This window comes from Falco rusticolus, chromosome 2 (genome assembly GCF_015220075.1).
Source record: "Falco rusticolus isolate bFalRus1 chromosome 2, bFalRus1.pri, whole genome shotgun sequence".
In the NCBI taxonomy this organism is placed as follows: Eukaryota; Metazoa; Chordata; class Aves; order Falconiformes; family Falconidae; genus Falco; species Falco rusticolus.
In genome coordinates, this window is record NC_051188.1 from 113,371,632 (window position 1) to 113,396,161 (window position 24,530).

The window sequence follows — 24,530 nt, forward strand, 5'->3', positions numbered from 1 at the left end:
CCACACATCCCCCCACAGAGCACGGCGCCGGGCACCCCTGCACCCCAACATCCCCCCACAGAGCACGGCCCCCGGGCACCCCAGCACCCCAAACATTCACCCCACCAGAGCACGGCCCGCCGGGCACCCTGCCCCCACACATCCCCCCACAGAGCACGGCCGCGGGCACCCCTGCACCCCGGAGCACCCCCTACCCCTCCCCCGGGGCGCCCGCATGCGCTGCACAGAGCGCAGCGCCGGGGCACCCCCCGCACCTCGGAGCATCCCCCCACCCCGCCACGCAGCACCCCCGGGGCGCCCCTCGCACCCTCACGCCGCGCCGAGCCCCAGGGGCACGCTGCGGAGCCCAGCCGAGCCGCGGGGCGCAGCCGTCCCGGGGGCAGCGCTCCCTCAACGCCGGCGGCGACCCCTCCCCGCGGCCCCCCACGAAGCAGCCCCCCCCAACTCTCAAACTTTGGGCGGGCGGCGGCGGCCGGTGCCGGTGGTCGCCCGGTGCCCGCCGCGCCGCCTCCCCCTCACTCACCGCCGGGCCGTGGGGGAGGGGCGGGGGCCGAGGCTCCTCTCAGCCCCGGGCGGGAGGGGGCGGCGCAGCGTCTCCCCCCGGCGACGGCGGGTCCTTCCCCCTCCCGCAAACACACACAGGCTCCATTGTCCGCCAGCGCCTCCCCCCCTCCTTCCCGCACACATGGTACCGCCCATCGCAGCCCCTCTCGCCCTCTCCCCCCGCCCGCTCCCCCCCCCCCCCCATTTTCCCCACACCGTTCCCCCCCCCCCCCCGCCTGCCCCCCTCCCGCCGCGTCCCGCAACCCGGAGAGAGGAATGGTACCGCCCGTCGCGTGCGCCCCGCCCCGGGAATGGTACTGTCCCCTACTCACTCCGCCGGCGGGACCGCCTCTTACTCCCCGTTCCGGGCAGTGGTCTCGCCCGGCCCCCCCCGCCCCGCCCCTCCCCAGCGAGAGGGCGGGGACAGTGTCCCTTCCCCCTCGCACACGCTCTCCTCCCGCCTTCGCCTACACAGTGGTAGCAGCCGGGCTCTTAAAGGGACAGGCCCGCCGCGGCGAGCGCCCCCCGGGCCCGCGGGAAGCGCCACCCACCCCTCCCCGCCGCCCCGCCCCTACCATTAACATAGCCTGTCCCCCGCCCCGGGGCCGCCCCGCCCCTCCTCCCCTTTTAAAGAGACCGCGCGCCCAGGGCGCTTCTTAAAGGACCCGCCCCTCCCGCCGCCCCGCTCCCCTCCGCGGGGCCGAGCGCCGGCAGCGCCCCGCTCCCCGGGAGGGGCCGCGGCCGCGGCGGCTCCGCGTGCCCCGGTGCCCGCAGCCGCAGGGGAGGTGCCCGGTGAGGCGGGGAGGGGCCGGTGCGGGCCCCGGGAGCCGTCTCCCCTGCCCCCCCCCCCCCCTTCCCTCGCCCCGCCCCGCCCGGCGGCGCGCTAGCACCTCGCGCTCCCCTGAGGCGGCGCGCGCGGGGCCCGCCCCCTAACGGCACCCCTAACGGAAACGCGCGGGCCCCGCGGGGAGGGAGGGCGGGGGCGCGGGCGCCCGCCCGCCGCTGAGCCTGGAGGCCTCGCACGGCCCCCGCGGCGGGCGCACGGCGGGGCCGGGGGCGCCGAGGGGAGGCGGGTGCCCGGGCCCGGAGCCTCCCCGGCTGCCAGGGCCGGCCTGCGCCACGGCACCTTCACCGGGTGCCGCCCCGGCTTGGCGGCGGGCCCCGGCTGCCCGCAGCGGGGCTTACAGGCCCTGGGCAGCCGAGGCGGGCGCTGGGCATGGCGGCCGGCCAGGGACGCAGCGGCCATCCCGGCAGGGGCGCAGCCCAGAGGGGCGGGCAGGACCGCGGCGGAGCGGCAGGGTGGCTCGGCCCGCGGACACCTGGCGTGGAATTTCCCTTCCACGTATTTCTGGAGCAGGAAGGGGCCGGCTGGCCATGGGCGAGGCGGGGGGGCGCGGGGGAACTTCTGGAGGAGAAGCACGTTTCTCCTACCTGTGGCTGAGCAACTTGCCTGCCCACCAGCTGCCGGGTTGGTGGAGCCGCTCTGAGATCTGAGGGCCTTTTCTGGTGGGAGAAAGCACTGGGTTAAGCAGCAGCTTGCAGCTAAACAGGGAGGAACCAGACAGTAATGACAAACAGACACAACCTATCAACTCTTAAATATGCTCAAGGGCCCTATCCTGAGAAAATGCTCTACGTTTGGGGGATATTAAACGTCAATGTAGTTTGAAAACGGCTGGCAGTTAAGAGTTTTGAAGATTTGTAGCAATCCCCCGCCCTTTTTAGCCGGCGACTCGCTCCGTGAAAAGAGCACTTTCGACATCCACTAATCCTTCTCCTTCACCTCCACAAAATGTTCTTAAAATGGGCGATCTTGTGGGTTCTAAGGAAGAGCTTCCCAAGCCACCGGTGGCACACGGTTGCACAGAACCGCTGCAGTCTAATGAGAGAAAGCAGGCTGATCGTTTTTGCATATCTGCGATGCCTGAATAACCTGTTTTGCCAATACAACATAAGTGAATAGAAATGTGGAGCGAATTCTCCCTCTCCCTTTATCCTCAAACGACCCACTCTTTACTCTGTCCAGCTCCCACTTTTAAATAACCCACTCTTCGGAGGATGACCCTTTCAGCACTGAGCATTCACCCCGGGCATCGCTCTGGCAGATGAAACCACCTCCTCCCTTTGCTCAGCACCTCAGTCCCTAAGGGGCTTTTCCTCTTGTCATCCTTCCCCTCCCCTCGTTCATGCCCACTTGGTAACATTGTTAAAGAACTCTTTACAGCTTCCTGAGCACTGCAACAGTACCTGATTCACACCTCTTACCCTAGACATACTCTTCCTTGAGGGGGATACTTCCTTACCGCTGGTTCTCAATCCCTGCCGCTTTGCAGACCACAGCCCTCAAAGGTTTCCCACTGGACAGACTTTCAGCCCACTGATGCCTCTTGCTTGCTTCTCTCCGTTACCTTTTCCAGACAAGTTCCTGGGGCTACAAGTGCCCCGGATCCACAACCCAAAGGTGGAAACCGTTGGTCTCTGGCCAGCCTTCCCAACTCACCGATGCTAGCCCTACCTGTACCTTTCCACTGACCACAGCAGCACTTTCTAAAGCTGAAGTGTTGGTTGAAACCTCACTGATCAGCTCCACTTGAACCACCACCACCTTTAGTGCCATCGGTTCAGCCCGCTGCCTGACCTGGCATATAAGCCTTCTCTATTTTCACATTGATACAGGTCTTTTATAACCTAACACCTACAATTCCTCCTCTCCTTTACGCACCCCACACCAGAGAGGGCTCGGTGGACTGAGCCCAGGAAAGGTTGCAACAGCAGCACAGAGTAGACCAGCCAGGCAGCAAAACACAGCAGAAGGGAAAGATACACCTCATGGTGCTTTAGACAGAAGACCCAGCCTTGCTCTCACCGACATTGGGGACCCATCGTGGTTTGCTTAAAAGAAAGTTTGTTTCCCCTGGGCAGTAGAGGCTGGAGTTTTTCTAAGGAGCCTAAAGGAAGCCAGGCACCCAACTTCCTTTTCCTGAAGGTACCTTTTGGAAATCCTACCCCGTGCTTCAATCCTGACACATGCAACATCAGCGATAAAATACGAAGTGTTAGCAGACTGCCTTTTTTGTTCTCCTCCTCCTCTGACCCGCTACTTTGCTGTATTGTCCCTTGAGGAGTTAGACCAAGGAAAATGCTACTAGTTCGCAGATGCCGTGGTTCCTCCAACTCCCCTCCCTCCCCCCCCGACCCCATCCCCCCACATTTCAAACAGTTATAAATGACTGTGCAACTCTGCAGGCAGCGGTCTCAAATAACCACACCAAGCCTCTCCCCTCCAACGGCTTTATGTCTCTTCCTTCCTCTCTTTGGGGCTCCAGATAGCAGCCATCAAGGTGTTTTGCTTCACTCTCAAGTGAAGTTGCTACTTCATCCGCCACCTTTGGGAATCTGCCACAGCAAACTGCCACCAGCAGTGAATTCCCAAGGCAGGGATTCTCAGCTGAGAAATCCCTCCTGCTGTCCTTGAAGGGTTTTACCATGGGAACTGACAACAGGCTCCCAAATGATCTTAACTGCGATGATAGGTTGTGAGGCAGGATTTCAGGTAGCAGGAGCACCAGCCCATGGGACTGCCACTGCCAGCACTGAGAGCATCGCCCCGTACCGGGGCCTTGCCCTCGCTTGGCCAAGCTCATAAAAGCTGCCCCTGAGAAGTCAGCTGTCCCAGCTCTTTAGAGCACTCCGGCAAATCCAAGAGCATCTTGGAAACATTACAGCTCTCACCACACTGCGTACACTCTCCTCACAAGTCCCTGGCTGCAGCAGGGACAGAAGATCAGTCTTTATTCAAAAGCGAGGTTCCTCTACCATTAGAGCAAACGAAGACTAAGGAAAGTTGCTACTACAGGAGCTCCAGTTCTGCAGAGCAGACAGATCAGACAAGATAGGCCTGCCGACAAAATACATTTGCATTACACTTTCTATATATGGTTCAGAGCATGGCACACCCCATCGTGGCTTTTATTCTCTTCAAGGGCTGGGCCCTACAAACACTTAGTTTTACATGTGTAAGTAGAGTCCCACTGAAACACAATGGAGCTACTCATGCAAATAATGTTAAGAGTGTGTAGGGCTGTGGCTCTGTTTCACTACTTCATCTGCAGCAGACCCAGTTTAAGAGGATCCTGCCATGCTCTCTCATAATTATTGCCACTCACTTGTGCCAGTTAAACTATTTACGTAGCCACGCTCATAGGTAAGCTCTTTAAATTATCCAACTTCTTTTTCTTAAAAACCCTGCTAACAAGAACACATCCTTAAAGCTGGACCAGCTCTGATGCAGATTTCATCCCCACAAGCAGCTGAACTGGCACAACTGGAGGAGGTGGAAACATCTGAGGAACAAGGACTTTTGAAGATGAGATTGAGGGCAGGCAAAATGGCGACATGGAGCCTTAGCGTGTGAAGGCTGGAGGCATTAGTCTCTTCTGAAGTTACACCTTGCTCCTGACCATCCACTCTCTGACGCGGAGCCTCTTCCCCAACCACACAGCCGTTCCACATGAAAAAAGTTTCACCTCAAATGCAACAGCAGATTGAGCCCTTCCAATCATTACTGCTTAAAACCCTTCCCTTAAGAAAATCTGTCACCATTAAGAAGAATCTACTGATGGCCACTCTACCCAGGATCAGGGATGTGCGCTCCTCCTTGCAGGTAAAGGATGTAGTCACCATGCGCATCTGTAGCCAGTATACCGCATCTTCTGCGGTCAAAGGATCCCTTGCTATTAGCTTTGACATGGCGCATTTGGGCCATGCAAAGCGTTCCCTACAATTATTTTTTTTTTCCAGTTTATGGGCTGTTTTATCTCTAGCAACTCTGTGCTGAAAATTGCATCACGTATTTCCTGTCTGCTGAGGCAAGATTTCCCTCTTTCAGTGTGATTATAACCTTCCAGCAGGGAAGCTCCACTAACTCCTTAAGAGCTTTGCTCTCTATACTGCCTCCGACTTGTGCATTCATGTACACCTGTGCAAGTGGTGTAAAGCACTGTCGCTGTTGGAAGTGAAGAACACACATCATTAGGAGGATGTTTTGCTTTGTTTGTTTGCTTTGAGTTTGAGGGGGTTTTGCCCTCTTTTTGCTCTGGTGTAAATGATCAGAGGAGCTGCAGGACCAGAGAGAGAGAGATCAGGCTCTATGAAATCTTTTTCTTACAAGCTTTGAGTTTTACATGGCTGCGTGCTCTAATGAGCCTTTTTGAAAGGAAACAACCCATTTCTGTAAGGAATCCAGGTGATTACGGTTCGCTTACTGCCGTGATCTCTCTGCATGGGCACAGGGGAGCTGCCTTCATGAATCTTGCTGCAGGATGAAGTCTAAAGATGGGACAGTGTGAAAGAGATGGGAATGGACCACAGGGAAGAGGAGTTTAACACCTACTTAGCTTGGGGGAAAAAAAAAACCCAGCTTCTTTCAGAACGTCTTTTATTTATTGTAAATCATTCCTAAAAGATTAGGAAATCAGGCCTGGGGGAGGGGAGAGATTGTTGTGGCTTTCTAGTTCAGTGTCTTGTGTCTTTTGGTATCAGGCATCACCCTGAGTCTCCCCAGTTTTGCTGAACCTCAGTCCTGCAGACACGAGAGAACATTCTTAACTTGGTTCGGGTGAAGAAGTCCCTCTGCAGCCTGACTCGTGTGGGCTTCACAGAGACTCACCGCGGAAGGAAACGCAAATATATTCATTTCAATGTCAGTATCCATACACACACACACACCCCTACCTCTGTGCCCACTACTGGCTTAAGACCACTCGTAGCTCACCGGTACCGATTGCTACTGCCTCGCTGGCTGCAGTGCGCAGAGCTCTGTTAGGAAGGAAGCTGGCTGATGGATCTGACCAGCACTGGCTGCACATCACCCTACAGCAACAGCGTACAGATGATGGCAAAGTCAGCTGGGCAAGAAAGGCTTTGCCCTCACTTCTCAATCTACACCGAAAAGGGAGAAACTGTTGATCTTGTGTTTTCCTTTTCCTACTCGCACGTGAACACCCAAACAATCTGAGCCTTAAGCAAGTTCAGGCTGGAGCATGGAACTGGGCCTGTGGTTAAAATAGTCTTCCGGATCTCCAGAGACCCTTCTAGGTGATCTATCCCCCTTCAAGATACTATCCTACATCAAAACTCTGACATGATGAATAAATCCCAAGTATTACAACATTCCAGTCGCAGGAAGCTCCTGCCCTATTTAGAAAGTCATCTCTCAAGTCAATAAGCAGGTATGAGGCAAATACCACACGGCCATAGAGATAAATGCTCAGCTTTATCTCCCATGATTAAAAAAAAAAGGAGACTAAGGAGGAGAGAAGAGATACTGAATCAGAAGGGAAATCAGGTAAACAGAATCTGGGGAAACGTATGCTCATGCACTACATGAAAAATGTGAATTCATACTAAACAAAGGTGGGAAATTTTGGCATACAGGAGACTCCAAAATCAATGTCTGCCCAGGAACACTGCTCCCGTTACACTGTCCTCATGTTTTACAGGGAACCGCTAACACACACTGAGTGCTGTGGTGCCGCCAAGAGAATTAGGCTGTGGAATTGCCTGACCCTTGAGCCTTTTAAGATTCTCAGCCATGACTTTACACTCCCTTTGTATGTGTATGAACATCTTTGACTTCAATGAGAAAAGACATGGCAGCAGCTCAGAAAATCGCCAAATTCATCTCCTGCTTCCATTCAGCCACCTGCTGAGCCTAGTCCAAGATAGCAAGCTCCCTTGCACAGCCACGCAGTTATGTTCTCTGAAATGCCTGCCCCAGAGCACCAGGACACGTGTGCACTTTCATGGTGTAAAACCAACCAAACAAAATTTCATTCCCAAAGGAATATCTCTGAGAAAGCCATGACCAGCTGAAGAAAGCACCTCTCACTAGGAGCATCCTTCTCACAGAATAAATAGGAGGAGGCTAAGTCTGCCCTCAGACAGACAGTAGTCATCATCTGTCGCCAACACATACAACAGCTCTCTCGGCATAAGAGGCTTTTTGTGCCTTGTGCTGCTCCTCCAGCATCCCGCCGTGCCTGCTGTACAACAGGGCGGCAGCGCACGCAGGTTACACTCACGGACTACAGCTGCCCCTACAGTCAGAGCACAGGTATTCACGGGTAAAATTTTGCTCGTGTCTCTCCTGCAAGGCTACAATAAAATAAAAATAACTTCAGCATGATTTCCCCTCTAGATTGCGCACAAAGAAGAAACCAAGCCCCCACTGTACTGCAGACTGGCCCGTTAAAGCGAATGGTTAAATTCTTGCTATGAAAAAGTAGGCGTTGTTGTCTGTTTTGTGAGGCAGAAATCAATATTCCCGCCTCCTCTCCTTCTGTTATTTCACCTTGAGATACTCATGCTCAGATAGATGAGATCTGAATCTTACTCACTGTTACTGCAACTTTTCTCTCTCCAGCATTTCACAGGGTCACAGATGTTCTTGGAGTCCTAACCTGCCTGTAATTTACCACTCAGCTCCCTAAACTGAACACCACTGGTGACTGAAGTAGTGACTGATTTTCCTTCCCAATCACACCGCTGCAGCTATTTCTATTTATCTGCACCTTCTATCTCAGTCATTTTGCTCCCCGTGCCCTCCAATAACAACCCTCTCTCTGCCACAGCCTCTTTCTTCTCTGGACCCCTATAATTCACTCCCCAGTGCTAGCCTCTTCCGCGCCGTGGCCATGTCATATAAATGATGTTTTATTGTGAAATGCCCCTTCTGCTCTCTGTCTCCCTTTAATCTAAATGTGGGGGGAAGCGGGGGAGTAGCTTGGTTAAGTCTATGAATTTGGGGGGTGGGGTGGGGAGTGTGCAAGGGGGGAAGGACCTGGGTGACTGATGCTCAGCCCAGGGAAGACTGAATCGATGTTGGCTGGGGAGAGACAAGCAGGGTACGATAAGGCAGCACCATACCTCAACAGCTGCTCATTCAACTAGGTTTCCCTTCGGCGGTTCAGATTCAGGGGCCTGAACCAATTCCTGCAGATCAGGTAGCAATAATGCCAGGCTGACTGGGCTGTTCTGATGAGTCCTCTTGGATGCAGCTCTGTCTACTATCATGCCTGCCTCTATCACCTAAGGATTAGACAACTGCAATATGCTCTGTTTGGCACCATGCTTTAAATCCATTCATAAACCGAAGGCAACGCAGAACTCAGCACTCTGTTAGATAAGCCGCGTCTCTCACCCACGATCATTCTCACGTTTCTGTTCCATTTTATGCCATCTGACCACTGGTTTTCAGACAGACTTTAACATGTTCCTGTTGACCTCCACCTAGTGCCTCACAGACCAGAACCCTTCCCACCTGAGAAATCACCTCTTATATTTCCTAGAAGCTGCAGAAAAGGCATCAGGTATTTTCACACAGGTACCTAGGAGAGTAGAGTTGAGGGTTGTTCAGCCTTTAATTTACTATTGTTTGCTGATGACAGTCTGATGAAATTGCTTGAGTTCTAATGAAGACAGTTTTCATTATCTGTCATTTAAAAACGTCAAGGGAGCTTAGACTGAATGGATAGGTGCTACCTGTTGTTCCAAATAGCTTTTGATGAAGGGAATACATTTCAAAAGTACCAGTCGCTGATTTACAGGTGCTGTGCAAAGATTACATAAAACAGTGAGATCCCTCCAAAGAAAACAAGCAGATTTCCCCCTTGCTTTTTAGTTTAGACATTGGCTTATCGTCAGTGTGGTGCTGATTTTTTTCTGCAGTAATCATCGGCAGCCTTCAGATCTGCAAGTTCCTAGATGATAGAGGACAATACTGACAAAAAAAGGAGTCTTCACTATTAGAGGGCACTTGAGGGTGTTGGCTTAGCTGCATAAATGCTTCATTCTCGTTCTTTTGCATTTTTCTTGTGCACTGTTATAGTGCAGACTATGGACCACTTTAGCAACAGATGTCATGACTGGACATACTTCTGCCCAAACATTTTGCTAGTCCCTCTCTGCTGAAGGTGTTGGCCTCTCACAGCTTAACTGCAATAACAGACTGTGTGAATGTTCCTAGTCCATCTGAGCACAAAATCTGCCAGCTTATTTTAAAGCATATCTGTTCATTCCCTAGCATGAATACATCTGCTTACAATACCTGCCTTGCAGGTCCGCAGAGACACCTAGGACAGCATGTTTCTTTTCTATCTTTATTCTTCTATTTTAGAGCATCCTTTTAACATGTGAGAAGGTGCTGCATAGGGGACCTGCCTTGGTAATGTAACTCTGATGGGATACACTCCCTTGTGCCTTGGCTTGCTTACAAGATGGGCTGTTCCTACACACAACCTATACCATTTGCCTGTCGTTTCTATCAAACCATGACAAAATGAATGCCAGCAGTCCAGCCAGCATGCAAGGAATGCAGGTAGTGCTCTGGCTACAGTGTCTTTAAGAACCACTTGCGTTTTGGTAATTGCTTTTGTATGAGTATCCAGCATCAAAGACTGTAGCACTGATCTCTTTTAAACATTTAAATGCTGAAGCACAGGTACCTTCCACTTAAGAATTAGACAACAAAGACTGCTGCTGCTTTGTCCACACAACTTCAGCCTGCCTGACTCTCACGTAAGTCGGCTGGCTTCCTCATCCAGGTCCCTGTTCCTCCCATGTGCAGAGACTGCAGTGTCCCCCATGGTGTCCCAGCTCTTGGTGGGGTATATCGTGTTCAAAACTAAGACTTGATGGTAATGAGGAAGGAGAGAAGGACTGAGCCTTAGGATGGCGGACTCTGAAATTCACAGATGTGGGGTAGAAGTAAGAGCTGTTCTGAGACCTGATTATTTCTGCGTCTTGTTTCCATTAGGACAATGTTTCCCAGGCACTTACTCCAGCCATCCTTACAAAGCATCTCCCAAAGAAAAGGGTTTATGTTCCTGGCAACATGTTCCAAAAAAACATGTCCCTAGCTCCCTGCTGCCATAAGCAAGCACAACTCCAATGATTTCAATAAAGCTGCACTTTCTGTGGCCCTAAGGCTATAACACTACAGTAAACAAAGCCAAATACCGTAAGCCAGATGCTTTAAGGTCTTCAATGGCTTACACATACGATCCACCAGAAGATGGCTGAACCCACACTTCAGCTGGCTCGCACAGAGCACTTTCACCCACCAGCAGAACATGGAACCCAGGGCCTCATCCTGAGGCAGAGCAATGGCTGGTGGACCTCAGCCTGCTCTCCATGGGCACTTCCCCTCGGAAGGGCAGTGGTACCTCGCTCCTCTGGGCTCTGTGCTGCGCCGGCACCCCCAGCCTCCCCTCTGAATCCTCTGCTCTCTCCAGAAAGAAACCCGCACCCCACTCTAATGGCCACAAGGATGAGTCCAAGCAACAAAATGCTGATACCAAAACCAAACCACCTTACAATTTCAGCTGCTCACCACTCCGGTTTCTTCACTTCCCCATTGTACAGCTTGTTTTCCCTTTACATCTAAACCATCCAGACAAACACCACTCACTCCAAGCAAGGGATAGCTCAAGGCTGTTGCCAGACTAGGTTTGGGACCCACTGGCACATGCTGAAAGCAGACCCACGGCTCAGTTAGATGACAGCGTACATCCTGGAGTAAGAAGGATGTAATGCTGGAGAGTTGCTCAGGACTGAGTGAACACAGCGAATGAATGGTCTTTCCAGCTTCAGAAGTGGTCCCTGAAGGCCAGCAGTAAGGGACTTTGGCTTGATAATATAGTCTGGGGAACGTACTGCACACAGATCCAGTGAGTAATGTTGAAAATCCATAGGCAAAGGAAATGTTTTAAAACAGAGGAGGAAAATCTACTTGCAATCAATACCCTGAAGGTCTCTAAAAGGAAACTCTCTGCAAAAAAGGACACATTTGCCACATATAAATCTTTAATGATATCTTGTAGTTCTAACAAAGCCTTTTTTTTTTAAAAAAAAAAAAAGCAGATACTGTAATACACCTGATAGAGCAATCATCCTCACACAGCAAAATATGATTTTCACACCTGGTAAATGAAATGACTGCTGCATCTCGAGGCCAGGGTTAGGGGCTAAGGTGAGCTGCTAATGGAAGGTTAGAGACCACATAACAGCTCTTCAGGGAGCACCCTTCAGATGCTCTTTTCATGTACAGTAGCACACAGTGATCAGAAGGCACTGGCGGCACATACTAAAGTCACTGTCACTGACAGCGGTTCTAACTGTGCAGTCGCCAGTTGATAGCTCGGGTTAAGATAGCCGGCTGGCACGCCAGCGCTCCTCAGACCCTGGATAAGACTCACTCTCTTGTAAGAGCAAGCCTGTATTCTTTCATCTCCCTCTCGTATGCCTTCTGCACCCCACCAGTGTTAACCAGTCGCCCTCTCCTCGCAAACGAAGAGTGAAGCTATAGAGCCGAGACAACAAACTTTGCGACCGCAAACAGCTAGAGCCTCTGAGCCGTGACAAGAAAAGCACGTGGTGAAAATCAAGGAAAAATACTGATCCCAGGCCATGCTGGTGGGGACCCAACGGCATTCAGAATCTGCCCTGTATCAGCTCGTGAGACCGCTAGATCCAGGCAGGGTAGCTACACAGTTTGCCAGTCACTTGGGAACAGGAGAGAAGTGAGACCTGTGGAGAGCCAGCAGGCCCTGGAGGTACAGGTATTTACAACAAAAAAATCTGGCTGGAATCTGCAAGAAGAAGACGCACGGAGAAATATACTGCAGGCACTAGCACCAAACAAGACACATGGCTTAACAAGATGCCTTAGTATATCCGGCTCCATAAATTAGACTGGGATTCCCAGTTCTTTAGCTCGCAGCTCCTGCTGATTTCTGTGGATAAAGGGGATGTTTGTCACTCCCAAGATCAGATGCCAGATCGAATGCTTTTCAAGAAGTACACAGATGAGTGTGTTCCTAGGGAAGAACGAGCTAGAGCTAAGCCTTCGAATGAGCACAAGGAGAACCTCCTGCCCACAGACAGGAAAGTGGTAACCTCCTTCACTTCCTTTGTGGCTTTAACCTAAACCACAACTCCTCCCTTTGGGTTAGGATTCTCTTCCACTCATTCAGATGTTTGTCAGCTTGTCTCTCTCTTAATACCCAGCATCCATCGCTGCCACATAGGGGAAAAAAAGCGCTCGTCGTCTTTTCCTCCCTCCCACACCCCTTTTGCAGTTTCTTCCCTAAACAAGAATGGCTTCAATGCACAGCAAAGCAAGTTTAAACTACAGCTCTTCAGGCACCGACACTGAAATTGGCAATTGCAACATGAAGGAGCAGGGAGAAAGGAGACATTGGCATACCGGCTACACCAACGTTTGGGAATGCTGGTAGTGAGGAAACGTTGCTGCCAGCAGGAAAAGTGATGCCAAACCAACTCACAGGGCTTTTCCATGAGCTCGAGCACTCCTTCCCAGCCTGAGGTGCAACATCCCTCTTCTCCCCCAGAGAGCCTCATGAGGAGCATGGACCAGGTGCTGAAAGCAGGGGGTGAGCGCAGTGAAAAGCTGTGCCACCACACAGGAGGCCCCTTGGCGGTGCATAGAGAGGTGAGGACAGGTCCCACCACCCCTAGTGTGGGGCATCAACGAGGGAGAGGCAGCATCTGCTGAAGGGAGGTTTAAAGATGTGAGGAGACTGCGGCTCCCACCCAAAACCCTTGTCCAAAGGCTTAACCCTTTGATCCCCAGGTGATACTGGGGGGTTTTAGGGAGAGCTGGGTCTTGTGGAAGATTTGAGCAGTACTGCACAGCCATTTTTTTCTACCTTATAATATACCAGGTAGGCAGAGAGGTAGCTGGGGGAGGGAACCTCTCCCACTGCTCCCACTGCTCCCACTGCTCCACACCCGGCAGCCACACATGGTGTCCAGTGATGCAGTCCACCTCCCACTCCCAGGACACTTTGGGACTATGTAGGGTGAAAGGGAATGTTTTTTGTTCCTTCAAGATTTCCAGAGATTTCAAATCATTGCTCTATATCTGATTGGGGTAAAAAATAGTTTTCAAAACTTATACCTAGAAATTATGACCAAATTAATTAAATGCAAGATTTTATTTTACCTTCTTGAAGCACTTCATTTTGACAACTTCAAAACTTTTCTCCTTTTTTTTTTTTTTAAAGATGGGACACAAAACTGGAATCAACTTTTCTCGAAAATAGCAATAGTTTTGGCAAATCAGCAATTTTCTAACAAAAATGTATCACTGGAGAAAAATCTTGACAAAACCTAGTTCTATTATTTCCTCCCAGCACCGCACAAGAATATGCCTCCGTGGTGTAATTCAGCCTTAAGTTTCATAGCAACTCTGATTCAGACATATTGCATGCACAGCTATTAGAATATGCCTTTGACATCATGAGAGCAATGCAAAATAGTGTATATACAATATGGCCAAGCAATGCTGCTATGGAAACTCTTGCTTTGAATTCCCGTATATGGGATGTTTAAATTCTTATCCCTAATATCACTTTAACAGAATGTTGTATATTTTATTTCCTTGCTCAAGTCATCTCCCTCCTTCTGGACTCTCCCCTTTGCAAAAGAAAAGTGCTTTTGTGGGTGAAGCAGAAGGTGATGAGATCTGCGCCGCGTTCCTGGTGTTGCCATATACACCAGCGCCATGAACTATAGCAAGGGAAGTAACGGATTTGTGCCTCAGTTTCTGCAGCTGTACTATGGAAATAAGATGACGTTTTACTTCGGATATGACTCCAATGTGCTTTGAAGTCCTCTGTGACAGCCAGAAGATACATGCATCCTTATTCCTATTTGTTACTTTCCGTAGGCGAGGAGTTACTGTCCTCTACAGACCTATGCTGATGATCTCTCTATATTGAAGAACCAAATCAGGAAGTAGTCGCCCACTCACGTAGCGAACAGATAAGTAATAAAGCAGCGCACTTGCCAAATCCTAAGGAGGTGGTTTCTTAAAAAGACATAGGAAGCTTTCATGTTTTGAAGCTGACTAATTTCAGAAAGTTCCCGTTTCGCTCTCTTTTTCTCAAACTTCCTCAAAAAACATCTGTTTACCTGCTCTTCTGAAGTGTCTTCTGCTAGGGGGGGTCTGACCGGCCAGACTAAAGGTAACCATGTGGGAAGAAAAGAGGACACTTTATCTGTCCACCTCTTCCATTTGCAAGGTGCTCCTGGTGACCCTAGTGGTACTTTGGGGGTCTTACCCCGACAAGGAGAGGATGCTGCAGCCAGCAGCGGTCATCCAGCCCTGCCCACTGCTTTGGGGTGCAGCACATCCCGGGACACATGGCACCACCTCCTGCAAAATCTGAGCAGAATGTGCAATCTCATAACGATCACCCAGCAGCCAAAGAAACTCACCCGTGCAATCCAGTGATCACAAATGCAGATTAAGTTACTTGCATTCATCTGATGGTGTAATTGCCAGACTGCACATTCAAATGAGTATTTGTTTAACTGTGTGATATACAGATAGAGCTTATGCACTTGAGGCCAAATTCACCCCTGTTGTAATTTCCCTAACTCCAGTAGCAATTACTCAAAGGATTAATTTGGCCCATAGTGTTTCCTAGTATGTGTGATTCATCATTTCTTTCCTATAACAAAGAATAATACACTGTTTCAATCAGTGGTGATGTCCTGGCCTCCTTGAGGCTGCCGGACTCCCTGTTTAATCAGACATAAAACAAATCACTTGCAGAGGCAGAGGCGTACAAGCATGCTTTAATTACAATATTGTAACACCAATTAGAGATCTATCTAATCGAGGACTCAGTACTTCCTACTCGAGTATTACTCCCATGTTGGGATAATTACTGCTAATTAAGCTTGGAACTAATTAGGCCAAATGATCTCATTTATACCAACATAGATGACTTCTAGGAGTTCACACACACCAAAAAAAAAAAAAAAATCCAAGGGCGATTTTATCATTCCTGGACTCATCAGCACTTTGCTTTTGAAACGGACTGTCCCTCCCTGATGGATAAGCCCTGTGAAAACCCAAGTCCCACATCTCAGATGATCTCAGATTCTCCCAAGGTACAGAAACGCTCTCTGAAGGCATTGCAGTTGGTTGGCTAGCCCAAGTCACCTTCTGCTCTAATAGACACAGCGGATTAACAGAGCTGCGCCCCATCACAGCCGGGTTCATTCAAAACCTGGAGGCCACTCGCACAGTTACGGTGACAACTTCTCAGCGCACTTAGCACTACCTATACTGTCACGATTGCTGCACAGAATAAGGAGGTTTGCTGGAGGGTGCTGTGCAGTGTTAAGACTTCAAATAACTTTAAAAACATTTCTTAAACACACCAATAGACATACGTACTTGTCGCATGATTTGCATCAAAGCTGCGTACAATTAGAAATTGCATCCCAACGCTTCCGTGACGGTGGCTCAGCTGTGCTGTGGGTGATGACTGAGGGAAGAGGCTGACTCTAGCTCATAGAGTCACAGAGTCACAGAGTTCCTTGCAAAGCCCGTCTGTGCTACAAGACTCCCCGTGTTCACAGTCTGTCTAACAGAGCTGGCTTTACGCTGCAGCCAGAAAAATAAAGGACAGCCCGCTAAGCTGCATTTATGCTACAGCTTCTCCTCCTCCCCTCCAACCCCAAAATTTCTGCACCAGCTCAGCACCGAGACACTCAGGTAGAAGAGACACCCGGGCAACTACCATTTAGGCCTGCCCTTGGCTTATGGAAACAGCCGCCGGCAGTAAGTCGGGTGCTCCCCACAAAATACTGACATGGTTGAACTGGTGGGTAAAACAGAGCTTAAAAACAAAACCTTTGAGGACTGCGTTTTTGGCTGCATATTTTGGGAGCTATGAGCTGGCCAGTATTTCAACAGTTGCTTCTCACACAAAGATGGTTTGCACCAGTAGCGTGATATTGTCCTGCGGTATTTGCTGATTTCAGTTTCATGGCCGAGTGAAAGAATGCCACCTACCAAAACACCAGCCCCACCTCTCAAAGTGACTGGACATCTTTCAGATGCGAGGAGGGACTAGTATCCAAGAGCTGGCTGGGAGCACCCATCCTGGCACCCATCTGTCTGCGCTTTACAAACTTTACAAACCTCCTGTCTCTGGGTAGGCAGAGTACCTCAGCACCTCTGCTTAGCCTGCCACATCTGCTGAGGCTGCAGCTGGCACGGCTGTGCGGTCAGGCGGTACAGAAGTCAAGAATGGTTTCAGTCACGTTCACTGCACAGGCCATCTTCTTTCTGTACGTCCCTTCTTCCTACTCCTGCCTCAAATTCAGGCCTTCCAGGATCCGCTTCAAGGCGCAGCGTGCAGTAAAACCTGCTTTCTCTTTACTTTTGGCCTTCCCTCCCCAGCTGCCTCTATTACTCCTAAACCTTTCTCCTAAATACTTAATTTTCTCACACTTCCTCGTACTTCAGCCTGGAATCCTGAAGCCGTTTAACCCAGGAATTCACCATTGTCTCCAGGTCTTCTTCCAGCCTGCCCCTTTATCCTCACAGCGATCATTGTTCCCTGGTGAGTCACAGACACCACCACCCCCCTTCTCCCCTCCAAATGCCTCCTGAACAATCTTCTCTTTTCCAAAGCCTGTCAAAACCAAGCCCAGCAGGATTCCCTACACCAACCTGACCTGGTTACAATACCTCCTGGAACTGATCCTCCAGCTGTCTGTGAAATTTCTGTCGAAGTGCCACTTCTTTATGCAGTACCATTAGCAGAAGATTAATAAATAATGCACAGGAATAACACAATCTCCAATAAACAACGTACTACTACTCCTATTTTCTTAAGTGAACAACAGGGATCCTAAATCTGATCTCTCCCTCCAGCTGTTACCCGATCCTCATCTCAGCTACCAAACTCTCTCCTCCCTCCCCTGGCAAGCCTGTCAATTCCTTTCTTTCCAGATGCCAATGCCTTTGCTGCTACCTCCTCCAGCCCAAGTACACTAGCAGACACGAATGCGAGCACCCGTAAAACACGAACGCGAGCACCCATACAAGACGAACGCGAGCACCCATACAACATGAACGCGAACACCCATACAACACGAACGCGAGCATCCATGCGCATACCAGGTTGTGTGTTGAAAATGCACACACTTCCATACGCTGCAATACAGTAGCCCACGGCCCACGGAATCATATTTGGCTGTCTGCTGGAACCCCTGCAGGAAGAGGTGAGTTGGAGGAGATCTTCTAATGGAAACAAAATCACTGAACCTAAAGTCTGAGCAAGACAGTGGTAGATATATGATCAGGGCAGTGTTCAGCAGAAGCACACATTGGGCCCAGGGGGCCTCTCTGAATGGCATCTTCAGCGTTAAAAGGGAGGAATTCAGGAGCTTTAGATCAGAAGTGCATCCCAAACGGGCATTAGACTCTAATAAATAAGACGCTTTACACTGACAGAGTGCCAGAAACCTCCTAACATCCTCCCCAAGCTCTGCAAACAGGCGTCTCTTCAGTTGTCGGTGGTTGGGATGGCAGAAACCAAGCAAACAAGCTCCCTACGTAACAGAGGGGGGAAGGGAAGCAACGTCCTGGTGGAGGAATGTGAAGTCACAACCACTACAGAAAGCACCATGAATGCTCTAATTTGGGACTACAATAAGTCCTTCAGGACAGGGACTGTCGCTTTCCGGTGTCTGGACAGCACACTGCACGACGGGACTCCAGTCCCGTATCAGCACTTCAGTATGCAGTGTACAAATATTTACTGTCACCAGCAGCCTGCAAAGAGAGGCCGTCTCAGATGGACCTCCCCAGGGGCATCTGGAGGGGATGACAGAGTTTTGAGTCAGTGACCTAAGATCCAGGCTTGGGAAGCTCGCTGGCAGTCACAGTTCAGTATGTCCTCCTTGCAGACAGGTTCTCTCAGTTATTTTCAAACACCAGTTTGGGGGGTTTAACACTTCTTTTTTTTTTTTCCAGAGCAAATCCCATACTCTTATCCAGGGTCTGCCTACACGCAGAGGTCCAGTTGGTGGGTAGCCCTGTATGGCCCTATAAGGTCAACCCTGTATGTGAAAAGAAGAGGCACAAAGCGCAAGGAAACGGGCCAGAAATAATCAGACTCTCATTCTCCCAGCAAGCCAGCTACCGGAAAACAGCCAGGATCCCAGCAGCAAGATGGCAGGAGAGTGGGGAGCCTGCCCCTGTTCCCTCCCAGCCTGAACATCTGGGTTTGTACCAGCTGCATTTCCAAAAGGAAAGCAAAGGGGCTGCTGCTTACTGCTGGCAGCTGCCAGGTCCGTATCCTCAGCCCTCCCAAGAGCCCTGGCTCAGGCTCTTGTTGCGCAAGGCAAAGATGCATCCCTAAGTCTGAGGTTTAGAAACAAGATGCATTTATTTGTTATTATTTTCAGTTATCTAGAGTGCGGTAAAGGTCAGAACACTTATCTTCTGGGTCTGGTCCCTGCTCCCACTCATGTGATTCAAAACCAATTGAATGCTTTTTTTTTCATACTTCTCAGACAGAAAAAATCCAGTGGGAATGAAACCTGATACAGGGCATTTTCTAAAGAGGATCTGTGGGAAACAAGGATCCACCGCAATGGGAGGAAGGGGAGGCTTGTAGGCATTCCTGGGGACCTCCTCCCCATTAGACACAATGAAACATGAATAAAGATGGGTGGGGAGGCCACAGCTTTTTACCTAAGTTTTAACCTAAGCTCATCTCGAGGACTGGAGTGGACGTATCACCTACATGACAGCCCCAGCGCTGCCTTTGGGGTGACAAGACTCAAGGACAAAGCTGAATGTCCTGTGCCCTGTGCACGGGCTGCTCCATAATCTTCAAGATTAATTTATGCAAAACACGGGAAGACGTGCTTTTTCCTTTTGCAGTGAATGACTTCATTAACCTTTCAGGAGCTTGCCAACAGTGAAGTAGAAGCAACGGGAAAATCACTCTTCTGGGGGAAGGGGACTTCTGCTGTGTTGCTAACAGCACGTACCTGGGAGAGGCCAAAGACCCCAGCAGATGATGGACCCTGATCCAGAAGTGCTCTGCCTTCCCCCTCTGCTCTCCCAGCCACCCTCCAGTCTCTGCCCTGCTCTTGCAATGGTCCTTCTCCCCTAGCTGCTGACAGCTTATGGCGTGACCAGAGAGACAAGAAAGCTAGATGAGAAGGCAGACTAAGGCAGAGGAACACGATTTTGGAAAGAGTCTGGAAAGAGACCTAGCCCAGAGGCAGAGCAGGAGGGAGAGAGCAGGTAAAACAGGTGAAGCAGGTACAGAGAGGGAGAGAAACAGCTGTGGGAAAAAAGGGAAAAGGTGTATGGCACCTTGCATGGAGCACGAGGGATACCATCTCAGCATGCTAAGGAAGGGTCGGTCTGTCGTAGACACAGAAGGGAGAAACTGGGAACTGTCTGGGTAGGATTGCTGAGGCTCGGCTCGTGACTTTTATGAGCCTGAGATTGAGTCATGCCTGGCAGGGGCAAATGTGGTGCTACCCAGAAATGGAGCTAAACTCCACTGGAGGCCAGAAAGTCACCATGATGCCCTGTCCTGTAGGACTCCTGATGAACTTCAATATGTGACCATCTGTGTGACTTCTTCATGCCTTGCCATCAGGAACAGCTGATGAGCCCTGATTCGGCCAGCTCTCCCATCAGCCTAGCTGCAGCCACCTCTCCCTGCCCTGGGGAAGCGACTTCTCCATGCCACATGTCCTCGTGGGAGGCAAAACACAGTCCATGAAGGGATATCCAAAAACCCACCACCTTTCAACTGTCGCTGCTGGCCAGGATCCTTGCAGCCAAAACCCCATCCCTGCAGGGAGATGGTTAAATAGTCTGCATCCACTCCAGCTGACTTGGAGGAAACTCTATCTGGAATCAGATAGTGGGACAGCCTCTGCATGGGATCAGGTGGCTCCCTCCGGCAGATGGGGAGAGGGATTCTCCCTAACTCAGTGACCCTGCTGTTCCTGTCCTGTCAAAAGAGCTACTCTTCCCCTGCTAAGCGCAGGTCTCCCAGGAACAGAGCACAGCTGTGCCAGTGGCTTGTGGGCTTCAGTGCAACTCTCCAACAAGATGCTGAGACCTTCGGTGTGAGCCCTCTCCCTCCCCCGTCACGGCTTTCCCTGGTAGAGCAGAGGGCCCTGAACTCAGCTGGGAGCGATGTGGTGGGACAACCACCCTCCTCTTGACAAGCACAGGCGTCTCCCAGCAGCCAGGCAGCACACCGTCCACGTTTTCAGGGCAGAGGGTAGGGAGTAGGACAACAGGTCAGGACCAGAACAAGTCGCGAGGCCATGTCCAAGGAGGTAAAAAGTGACGTCAGGAGACAAAATTTGTGACTACAGACTTCATCAGGCTTCCAGGCAGAAATAAAGTACTCGGTCATCGAAGTGACACCGTGCTGCAGCTCAGAACAAGACCCGAGGCAGCCCCATCCCAAGCCGGCGGCACACAAGCGCAGGGAGTCTCACCGTGTGCCGTCACAGGGCGAGCTCCACCGTGCCTGGCCAACGGCAGGGCCATGGCCGCGGCGGCAGGCTGTCCGGCCGGTACGCCTTGTCCTTCTCGCCCAGGCCCGGCCAGCCAGCCCCACCGGCAGATCCCGTGCGGCCAGGCTGCAGGGACACACAGCTGGGGACAACGGACAGGGGTCCGTGGCAGACAGACGTGTAAGGGAGGAATTTGGGGGATAAACTAGAGAGAGGCGATAGGAAGAGTGCGCGGTGCATCAGTAGTGGGGGAGGGTAGAAGATACAGGGTGGAGAGAAGAAATGACATGAACAGAAGGAAGGGAGCTGCAAATAGAAGGGGATATGGAAACAGCAGAGAGAGACAGATTGCAAGAGCGGTGGAAGTAGAGGAGACCTAGAGGGACAGAATATAATAAGAACTCTTAAAATGAGGAGAGGGAGAGGGAGAGGGAGAGGGAGAGGGAGGTGGAGAGGAGGGGGAGGGAGGAGGGAGGGGAAGGGGGAGGGGGAGAGGGAGGGGGAGGGGGAGAGGGAGGGGAGATGGAGGGGGAGAGGGAGGGGGAGGGGGAGAGAGAGGGGAGACGGAGGGGGAGAGAGGGGACACGGAGGGGGAGGGGGAGAGGGAGGGGGAGGGGGAGAGGGAGGGGAGGGGAGAGGGAGGAGGGAGAGGGAGAGGGAGGAGGGAGGGGAGAGGGAGAGGAGAGGGGGGGTGGGGAGGAATAGGGATTTATGGTCTCCCAAAGAAGGCAGATGAAAACCCTGCATATTTTTCTCCTTGGCTTTTCAATGATTTTGTGGAAGCAGAGCGAAGACCTTGTCATCTTCATTTTAAGAAGGGAGGAACTAAGGAGCAGAGACTGAGAGAGGCAGTCAATGAGTGAGATGGTAGAAAGGAGCTTAGCTCTCTGCTTATGAGCCTTCGGTCAAAGATACACGTGAAGAACAGTCCTGACTTCTTTTTCCCTGAGCCCACCAAAGAGCCCACTACCCAAAGATGGTAGGAAGAGGGCCTGCTAGAGAACAAGAGATAACCCAAAGAAACAGGAAAAACAGAAGCACCTGCTCTTTCTCGCCAGCACCAAAGCCTCTGAAGATCCGGACTTAGACGTATTCAGAGTACATTAACACAGAACACACCAAAACAAGCACCGTCTGAGTGCTACATGGAGAATTACTGCAGGGAGAAGAAGTTGCAGTGTGGGTTCAGGTACTTGCTAACCCTACCAGCTTACAGCCAGCTGCAAGGAAAACCAAAGAGGGGTGCAGGGGAGGCTGTGCGACGGGGCTCTGTTCCTGCAACACTCACTAACGTCTTCATTTGCAGCTTTTTCCTTTTTTAGGTATCTAATATTTATCCAGTTTAATTTGTACCACCTTTGCATTTCAACTGCCACTATGGTAACAGGCTTTTTTGTGTGTACAAACCAACACCAAGCCCCCAACGCCACGTACACCCCAGCCAAATACAGTTTGTCAGAGCCCTGAATAAACCATATAATCCGGTGCCTGCTTGCACTGCCGTACACACACGGGCAAACAGAGCTTTCCAGTTACTCATTGCACACAGGAACCCAAAGGTTCCGGTATTTTCCTAACCTCAGACAACACTACTTTATGGCTTGCTAGGGCAGGAATTGTCTAGGATTCCCTCATCAATGAGTGACGAAGGTCTCTCTGCTATAAACTGATGTTAATGGCAGGTTGTGTACCTTGTTTGTTTATTGCTGAGGAGGAATGTTTGTCGTGGCTGTCAAGTTTATAAAAATATTTCCATGACTTCAGACAGCTTGGCATTTTTACATGCAGCTGAGAGAGTGGGTGAACGTACAGATGAAAAATTGAAGAAGCATTATTAAGGCAGGGAAAAGAGTATCTCCTAGCACTACCAAGACGGCTTAGAAAGGCCAGGAAGGTCAGAGATATTTCTGAATAAAATGCATTTTTTTTCCCCCTCCAGGGTTTCTGAAAAGCTGGCAATAATTAAGCATTACAACACCTTTCTGGAGTAGATAAGTCAGCTGAGGCCACCTGAGGTTAAAGGACTTGCCTGTGATCACACACAGCAAATCAGTGGCAGAGAGGAGAATTAAACCCAACAGGCTTAGCCTCCCTTGCCCGAGCCCTACACTCCTGGATGATGTCCAGATCAAAGGACAGGAGCTGTGCCCACTGTAGACCTGACTGTCAAGCACAGGTCCTCCAAGACAGTACAGCAATTGGGCGAAAAGCTGAGCGGCAGGCATCCGCCCTAACTTAAAGATGGTAATTGTGAAAACAAGTGACAGAAGGCTGGGAAGCAGTGCCTAGTTACGAACTGTGGTGCCAAGTGGATTAAATATACATCGATGGATTCAATTACAAAGAGCAGCATGCAAAATGGAAGTGACTGCAGTCAAGGACCCAGGATGGCAAGAAGTAACCCCAAAATACAATCGTGGTTTTCAGTAGGAAGCAATCCCTGCTTCCAGACCTCGTGGAGAAGGTACAGCCTTTAGTCTCCAGGGGGACTGTCCCAGGCCACCCCAGGCAGTGAGCTGACAGTGACAACCAAGCCCGAGGGCTAGTGAGAAGCCTGCAGGACTCAGGTTTAGTGGGCTGAGAGAGATCCATATCACCTAATGCCGAGAAGCCCTTTGTTATCGCTGTCACCAGAGAAGCCGGGAGAGTGAAGTGGTGGAGAAAGTGAGCTATTCCCCTTCCCTGTTCCCCCCACCCTGGCCACCCCCCACCTCGCCAGGGCAGGGATGAGATGCATCCACTGAGCGAGGAGGAGGAGGAAACCTGTTCCACATTTTGGGGGTCCACCCTGCCCTGGGCCAGAATATTCAGACACAGCCTCAGTCACATCAATATTGAGCCCTGCATCCCTCGGTGCCCAAATGCATGTTCTGTTTTGGGGGGGGGGGGGCTGAAAGTACCCTGAAAGAATTTGGCAGAAGGCAAGGCCAGATCCTGACACCACCGATCAACCCGATGGTTCAATAGTCCTTGTCTGCAGTGGGAAGAGCAGCTCTCCTTCTTCGTCCATGCATCTCCCCAGGATTTCAAAGACTTATGAAATTATCATTGCAAGCCCCCGCCCAACTTCCCCCTGCGCTTACCACGACACAAGCACTACCCCAATCACTAGTAATACTTTAATTTCCTCCCTCTTCTTGGAGCAAAAATAGCAAGGATAATCATTCAGCACTCCATACACACAGCTGCCACCTGAAAAATGCAGGTGAACGCAGTTAAATGGAAAGGTAAGTACAATCTCAGACCATTTTTTGTACCTGGAGAACTAGACCAGCAGTATTTTGCATGCAAGATTACAGGTCTGTGTGTAGTTGCATTTTCACATTCCATTACTGCAATTGCACACAGCCAGTTACGTGCCTTAGCAGCAGCTTACAAAAGCAATTGCTGCTAAACATACAAAATCCAGCCCCCAGATGCACACGCACAAGACTAAAAAACTGGTCCTTATTTTTCTGCTACAGAAAAAAAATGTATTTGCTAGCTGCCTGCCCCCGCGCAAACAGCACACCAGCTATTTCCTTGCACTTGTATTTGTATGTCAATCCACATATTCATTTGAGCCTTGCAATAACCTAAAATGTATACAGCATTTTCAA

At 50.8% G+C, this 24,530-nt stretch overlaps 1 protein-coding gene across 3 annotated transcripts in view; it reads right to left on the reverse strand.

Moving 5' to 3' along the window:
- Positions 1-24,530, reverse strand: part of BCL9 (BCL9 transcription coactivator) — a 61,209-nt gene that overhangs the window by 31,400 nt on the left and 5,279 nt on the right. Inside the window, exon 1 of one of the 3 annotated variants that reach the window (XM_037378012.1) lies at positions 1,975-2,037. The exons of 1 other annotated variant lie outside the window; for it this stretch is intronic. The gene's annotated coding sequence lies outside the window, so the exon portion shown is untranslated. Of the gene's footprint in view, positions 1-523; positions 690-1,974; positions 2,038-24,530 lie in introns of those variants that run through there. One more of the 3 variants, XM_037378008.1, reaches the window with a different exon arrangement.